Source organism: Nanorana parkeri, unplaced genomic scaffold, assembly GCF_000935625.1.
Source record: "Nanorana parkeri isolate BGI_ZX_2015 unplaced genomic scaffold, ASM93562v1 scaffold948, whole genome shotgun sequence".
Classification (NCBI taxonomy): Eukaryota; Metazoa; Chordata; class Amphibia; order Anura; family Dicroglossidae; genus Nanorana; species Nanorana parkeri.
In genome coordinates this window covers 251,427-259,245 of record NW_017307216.1, presented here as the reverse complement: position 1 = coordinate 259,245, position 7,819 = coordinate 251,427, and positions in this window count along the sequence as shown.

Genomic DNA, 7,819 nt, shown 5'->3' with positions numbered 1-7,819 from the left:
AAACTCTGTGCCGCGCTAAATAAATATATACATTTATTTCATTGAATTGTATATATTTATTTAGCTCGGCACATGATTGTTATACATGTTTTAGATATTTTGTATTTATCTTGAGTGCCTAGTAGCCCTTATTTGCACTTATTTACTGGCGCTGATCACATATTGTTTTTATATCTCTATAAAACCTTTGTTATAGAAATAATCCTTCAATAAAGGGGCACCCATGACATCACAAAATACTAAAGGCATTGTAATGTTTTTTTGTTTTTTTTGTATGGAATGTGGAAGGGTTACCCAATTTATATGCTGGATGTGTCCCCACTGGGCAGTTTGGTCCCTTATTTGTCCTAGGAGCCATGGTTACATGCAGGCTGTCCCTATAGCAGGGCTGTAACTACCATGGGGCGAGTGAGGCATTCGCCTCAGGCGCCCCCTTGCCCCTGTTGCCATGGCGAGCACAGGGCGCCATTGGCAACTGGGGCGCCAGGCGGCCAACGCAGCCGTGGCTCTGCAGGGAGAAGAGGAGGGGCACAGGCTCCAGCTTCTCCTCGGAACCTCGCTGCTCTCCCCCACCTGTATGGGCAGAGGACTCTGTGTCTTCAATTTCTTTTTCTATTTCAAAAGGTAAATGTCAAGGGTCTGCTTAGACTCCTGATATTTCCCCGAAGCCCCCCAACAGTAACCCCCCCCCCTCCACACACACACACACTCATGCACACATATTAATAGACATGTGCAAAGGCTAAACATTTGTTTTGGACGAAATGTACGGAAACTAAAAATGTTTTTATACGTTTTGTCAAATAAAAAAACAAACTTTTATGGTATTTTGGATTTGGCAACCAGCACATTCTGCGCATGCGCATGGAGATGGGGGGCGTATGACGTCACATACCACACATGTCTGCTGGGGGGCACAATTTTATGTTCTTGCCTTAGACGCAAAAGGAACTAGCTAAGCAGCTTTTGCCTCAGGTGGCATCTTTGGGTAAAGTGGGCAGAGCACAATGTTTGCAGTGTGCCTGCCCCCCACCCCCTTCCTTTCTGGACAGAGTGTCCCAGGTTGCTAGAGCCAGGCGGGGGGCTGTGTAACGGCCACCCACATGTTATATGACAGCTCTTAGCTACCAGGGATACTCTGGCCGGCGTCCCGCTCAGCTTCTGGCAACCAGTGATGTCACTGGTTGCCAGATGATGCAGAGGCCACACCCCCTACCTCCAGCTCCCCGCCCCTCATCAGCCACCTTAGCAGTGAAAAGGCTAGGGACACCCCTGGTTACCAGGACAGAAAGTGATAAGAAATCCAAAATAGAGTTGTCACCAGGGGACATCTTTCAATGGGAGCGCTGCCTGCTGTGTCTACAGGACAGTTAGGGCAAATCTTCACAATGGGACACAGGGGAAAAAAATCAAGACAGCGGTTTCAAACTTTCCTAAAAAAATTAGTTTTGGCATTGCATGCCTTCAGGCTCCATCTCCCTGATTGTGGAGTAGATTGTACACAGCAGATAGGAGGGTCACTGGTTTGATTCATTCGGTTGTGTGTATGGATTGGAGTTTAAGCTATTGAGCACTGTATACAACAGGCTTTTTCAGCAAAGCAGACAACACTAGCCAAATATATGAAAAGGAGTCCAGAGCGCCACCTGCTAGGTTCGACTTGTAAAACATAAAAAAAGAAAGTGCAATATTTGATATTTACTTCACCAATAATAAAGAAGTAAAACATTGGATAAGGGGGCAGCCAGACGCTGCCCTCCCCCCCACTACCTGATTGAGTAAGGGGTCGTTGTTACCCTACTCATTCTCTAAGTAAACACAAATAGTAAATATATATTGTTTTAAACAATAAAAAGTTCCACGATGTGGTCCGTGGAAAAGTGCTGCATTACATTGGTAGTAAGCGGAGAAGGGCCCCATTATATTGGTGGTTAATGCGGTGCCCCCCTTCCTCTAGTAGTCATTGGCGGAGTGCTCCCTTTCATTGAGGTCAGTGTTGACGTGCCCCATTACATTGGTGGTTAATGTGGAGCCCCCTTCTATTAGTGGTCATTGTAGAAGTGTTGCTTTTATTGGTGATCAGTGGAAGGGAGGTGGCCCTTAAATTGGTTTATTAGTGGGCAGAGAAAAAGGGTTCCTTACATTGGTGGTCAGTAGAGAAATGCCCCATTACATTGTTGGTCAGTGGAGAAATGCCCCATTACATTAGTGGTCATTGGAGAAGTGCCCCGTTATATTGGTGGTCAGTAAAGAAGTGCTCCATTACATTGGTGGTCATTGGAGAAGTGCCCCGTTATATTGGTGGTCAGTAAAGAAGTGCTCCATTACATTGGTGGTCATTGGAGAAGTGCCCCGTTATATTGGTGGTCAGTAAAGAAGTGCTCCATTACATTGGTGGTCATTGGAGAAGTGCCCCGTTATATTGGTGGTCAGTAAAGAAGTGCTCCATTACATTGGTGGTCATTGGAGAAGTGCCCCGTTATATTGGTGGTCAGTAAAGAAGTGCTCCATTACATTGGTGGTCATTGGAGAAGTGCCCCGTTATATTGGTGGTCAGTAAAGAAGTGCTCCATTACATTGGTGGTCATTGGAGAAGTGCCCCGTTATATTGGTGGTCAGTAAAGAAGTGCTCCATTACATTGGTGGTCATTGGAGAAGTGCCCCGTTATATTGGTGGTCAGTAAAGAAGTGCTCCATTACATTGGTGGTCATTGGAGAAGTGCCCCGTTATATTGGTGGTCAGTAAAGAAGTGCTCCATTACATTGGTGGTCATTGGAGAAGTGCCCCGTTATATTGGTGGTCAGTAAAGAAGTGCTCCATTACATTGGTGGTCATTGGAGAAGTGCCCCGTTATATTGGTGGTCAGTAAAGAAGTGCTCCATTACATTGGTGGTCATTGGAGAAGTGCCCCGTTATATTGGTGGTCAGTAAAGAAGTGCTCCATTACATTGGTGGTCATTGGAGAAGTGCCCCGTTATATTGGTGGTCAGTAAAGAAGTGCTCCATTACATTGGTGGTCATTGGAGAAGTGCCCCGTTATATTGGTGGTCAGTAAAGAAGTGCTCCATTACATTGGTGGTCATTGGAGAAGTGCCCCGTTATATTGGTGGTCAGTAAAGAAGTGCTCCATTACATTGGTGGTCATTGGAGAAGGGCCCCTTATATTCGTGGTCAGTAAAGAAGTGCTCCATTACATTGGTGGTCATTGGAGAAGTGCCCCGTTATATTGGTGGTCAGTAAAGAAGTGCTCCATTACATTGGTGGTCATTGGAGAAGTGCCCCGTTATATTGGTGGTCAGTTAAGAAGTGCTCCATTACATTGGTGGTCATTGGAGAAGGGCCCTGTTATATTGGTGGTCAGTTAAGAAGTGCTCCATTACATTGGTGGTCATTGGAGAAGGGCCCCGTTATATTGGTGGTCAGTAAAGAAGTGCTCCATTACATTGGTGGTCATTGGAGAAGTGCTCTGTTATATTGGTGGTCAGTGGGGACGTGTCCCATTCCATTGGTGGCCATCCCCCTTTCATTAGTGGTCATTGTAAAAGTGTTCCTTATATTGGTGATCAGTGAGAGTAAGGTGGCCCTTAAGTTGGTTTGTTAGTGGGCAGAGAAAAAGGGTTCCTTATATTGGTGGTCATTGGAGAAGTGCCCTGTTATATTGGTGGTCAGTAAAGAAGTGCTCCATTACCTTGGTGGTCATTGGAGAAGTGCCCCGTTTTATTGGTGGTCAGTGGGGAAGTGTCCCATTCCATTGGTGGCCATCCCCCTTTCATTAGTGGTCATTGTAAAAGTGTTCCTTATATTGGTGATCAGTGAGAGTAAGGTGGCCCTTAAATTGGTTTATTAGTGGGCAGAGAAAAAGGGTTCCTTACATTGGTGGTCAGTGGAGAAATGCCCCATTACGTTGGTGATCAGTGGAGAAGTGCTCCATTACATTGGAGGTCATTGGAGAAGTGCTCCATTATATTGGTGGTCAGTCGAGAAGTGCCCCATTCCATTGGTGGTCAATGGGGAAGTACCAAGTTAAATTGGTCTTCGGTGTATTGCCCCCCTTGTGGGTGGTCTGTGAGAGTGGTGACACATGCAAGTTCATAGCCACAAGGTTGAGTGAAATTGTGTCAGTACATTGAGGAAGTACATCCTATGGGCATCTTCAATAAGTAAGTTTACAAACTTCTAGATGGAAATGGTTATTAGGAGTGGGATAGAACTTATGGAAATCCAATATAGAAATACAGATTTCGTTTTTGACCACAGATACCCTTTCATTTTCAATTTTGGAGTGTACCTTTCATTTGCATGCCCCCACCCCACACACATTAATGCTATTGTGTCCCATGCTGTTTTGTTGCTCATCAGGAGAGTGGCAGTAATGGTGCCTGCAAGGGAGACTGTATCATCATCTGTAAATGTCTCTGTCTCCAGCTGTTCATCTGTGTATAGGATTCCTCTTCCCTGTAGTTTTATGACGGTTACCTGCAGGGAGCATTTGATCTGCCTACAATTCTGATCCCTCTGCACCAAGGAGCCTTTTTAAAGGTCGACTCCAGCCAAATATAAGAGCAGGATTTCTTCTCATTAAATGCTGAAACTGATAAATATAAACAATTAACATTTTAATAGAACAATAAGCGACCATTATTTGATGACCTTCGAAGAACGCATGTCTGTTCTCTCCACTGCAGATTGGTGGAAAAGAAGAAACTTCCCATTGCTTCATTGGAACTTGGCTTCTCTTTCTTTTACCTGAAAAAAATACTATTCATCCAGCTCTATAAATAATAAAGTAGAACTGAAGCCCGAACCTCCTGGCCAATAGTAATAACATGCCACAATAAACCACGCCCCTTATGAACCTTTTACCATGTCCATCAGTCAACGAGGTATCATGGCACACTTTGCATGGTATGCTTTCTTTAGCCCACGGTAACCTAATCATGAAAAGGCAAGTGGGTTGTGTTTGCTACCCAGGCCAAAGGTTCCCAGTCCTTCACTAACTGCAGCTCACAAAACGTATTACCTACTTAGGGGCTGACATTTAGGTATGTTTTCCCACAAGATTCACACAACTTTCCCCAAGATTTACACATTTTTACAATTGTATTACATTTAAAAGATGTGTAAATCCCGGGTGAAAGTTGTGTGAAACTGTAAGTAAGGTTCCAGTACAAGTAGACCGGTGTGGGCACTTGCACATGTGCATACTGTGGCACCGGACCCTGCATTTAGGACCACTTCCAGGTGCGCATGGGCATGCAAGTTAGCATGCTAAGTGGCATGTGCACGGGCTCATGTGTGCGCTCAGCACTGGTTTTGATGCCAAACAGCTTATATAAACTGGCATGTGATATGGACCGATTGCTGAGTGGTCTTCAGTTTGTACCCGCTAACCTGTGACCGGATCTGCTGCTTCCACCTTTCTTTCTATGACCCGGCTTACCCTCTGTCTCTGGATCTTGCTCTCCCATTTTGACCTCGGCCTGTGTTTTTGGATTTTGCTTTCTGCTTCCTGGTTTGGTAAATGGCTGCCTGGTTGTTACTGACTTTGACCTCCATCCTGACACCATCTCTGCCTTTGTTCTGGTTCCCAATGAGCGTTTTTGTAGCTCTTTTTCTGCCCTAAAAAAAGCTACAAAAATCTGCCCCCCCAAAAAAATCCAATTCATTTCTATGGCCCTGTTCACATCTGAGCGTTTTGTTACAATAAGCAAAACACCAGTCACTGGAAAAAGTACAGGAGCTTTTTTTTGGCATATTAGAGCTCGTTTTGACCCCATAGACTAAATAGAAAATGCTTGAAAACGGCCCTCTGTGTTTTTGCGCGTTTTATGGGCTTTTCCTCATTAACATCAATAAGCTACAATCTGCTCACAAAAACGCGCGTTTTGGCGCATGCGCATAGAACGCAGATAAAACCGGGCAAAAAACGTTCCAAAATCGTGCATCTAAAACGCGCAAAAATGCTGTCGCCTAGGTGTAAACCAGGCCTTATGATCCGGTATCCTACTGCCCAGCTGTTATTGTCCCTGGGCTCCTGTCTTGGCTATAATCCTGCTTAGCCGATGCTGTATCCTTGTATCTGGTTCCTACCCAGTGGACTACAGTAATCTGACCCATACATCCCAATGGCGGTACTGCCTGCAATGTTGACTCTTATGCTTCTTTGCGTCCTCACATTCCCTTTCAGGGGTGTTAAACAAAAGGTGCAAGATAAGCCTCCGATTCAACACAGTCTCCTCCAGGTACATGACAGTACCATTTATAAATAGACCCTCTAGTGTCTAGAATTCTGTATTCGGAGAAAACATGATCTGTAATAAAATAAGTTGTGGGGATTTCTACAGACTGAAAAATGTGCCTTCAGAATAAAGAAGCTATTTGTATTGCGTTCCACAGGAAAGGTTGTTTCTGAAACTGCACGTAGTTATTGTGTATATACTGTGTATACAGTACAGTAATACCTCGGTTTACGAGTAACTTGGTTTGCGAGTGTTCCGCAAGACGAGCAAACATTTCTGAAAAAGTTTGCCTCGATATACGAGCGATTGTCTTGCAATACGAGCAGGATCTCCAATCCTCCAGCCAATGGATCAACAAGTCATTTCCAACTTTAAAAAGCTTTACACCAAAGCACTATTTCAGCGATGCTTTGAGGTGACCGAAGGAACAAACCTTACCCTTCGAGAGTTTTGGAAAAATCATTTTCATATCGTGAACTGCCTCAAGATCATCGATAAAGCCTGGGATGGGGTCACCAAGAGAACCCTGAATTCTGCTTGGAGAAAGCTGTGGCCTGATTGCGTTTTTGGACATGGATTAGAGGGGCCTGCTTATGAACAGGAGTCGCCAGTTGTCGATGAAATTGTGTCCTTGGGGAAGACCATGGGACTGGAGGTGAATGAGGACGACATTCAAGAGCTGGTGGAGGAACATGGCCAGGAGCTGACCACTGACGAACTGATGCATCTGCATTGCGAGCAACAGCAAGAGGTTATGGAGGAGATCTCGTCTGCAGAGGAGGATGAGAATAAGGCGCAGGAATCCCTCACTTCAAATAAGATTAGGGAGATATGTAAAATGTGGGAAACAGTGCAAAATTTTGTAGAAAAGCACCACCCGAATAAGGCTGTAGCAGTGCGAGCGATCAATCTGTTTAACGACAATGCAATGTCACATTTCCGCGAAATTCTCAAAAGGAGGCAAAAGCAAGTGTCATTGGATAGATTCCTTGTGAAGGTTTCACGAAATGAAAAAGATTCCATTGAGCCAAGAGATAGCAGTGATTCCTTGAGTGATAGTGAAAGTCGCCCTACACAATAATTCTCCTCTCTCTCGTCTCCCTCACACCAGCCACAAAGGTACAGTACCTGTAATTGGTTTATTTTTCTTTATATTTTGTACAGTATTATATTACAGTACAGTATTGTAATCATTTTATATGAATATTTTTGGGTTGTGGAACGAATCATCTGAGTTTCCATTATTTCCTATGGGGAAATTCGCTTTGATATACAAGCGCTTTGGATTACAAGCATGCTTCCGGAACGAATTATGCTCTTAAACCAAGGTATCACTGTACTTGGTACAGTTGCAGGTTGAGATCCACCCAGTTCCCAGCCAATGCTAAGAGCGTAGCTCTTAAATTTTTTTATTGGGCAAGTTCAGAGTACAAATCTCTCTATTTATGCTCAGACCAGTCATATGATGGAATGTTTCCTTGTGATCACCGGACGAAAAGGTAAAAAATGCAGTTATTGCTTTTGTAGACAAGTATGCCACATGTAAATAGTGGTTATGTAAAATGTAAATAGTCTAAGA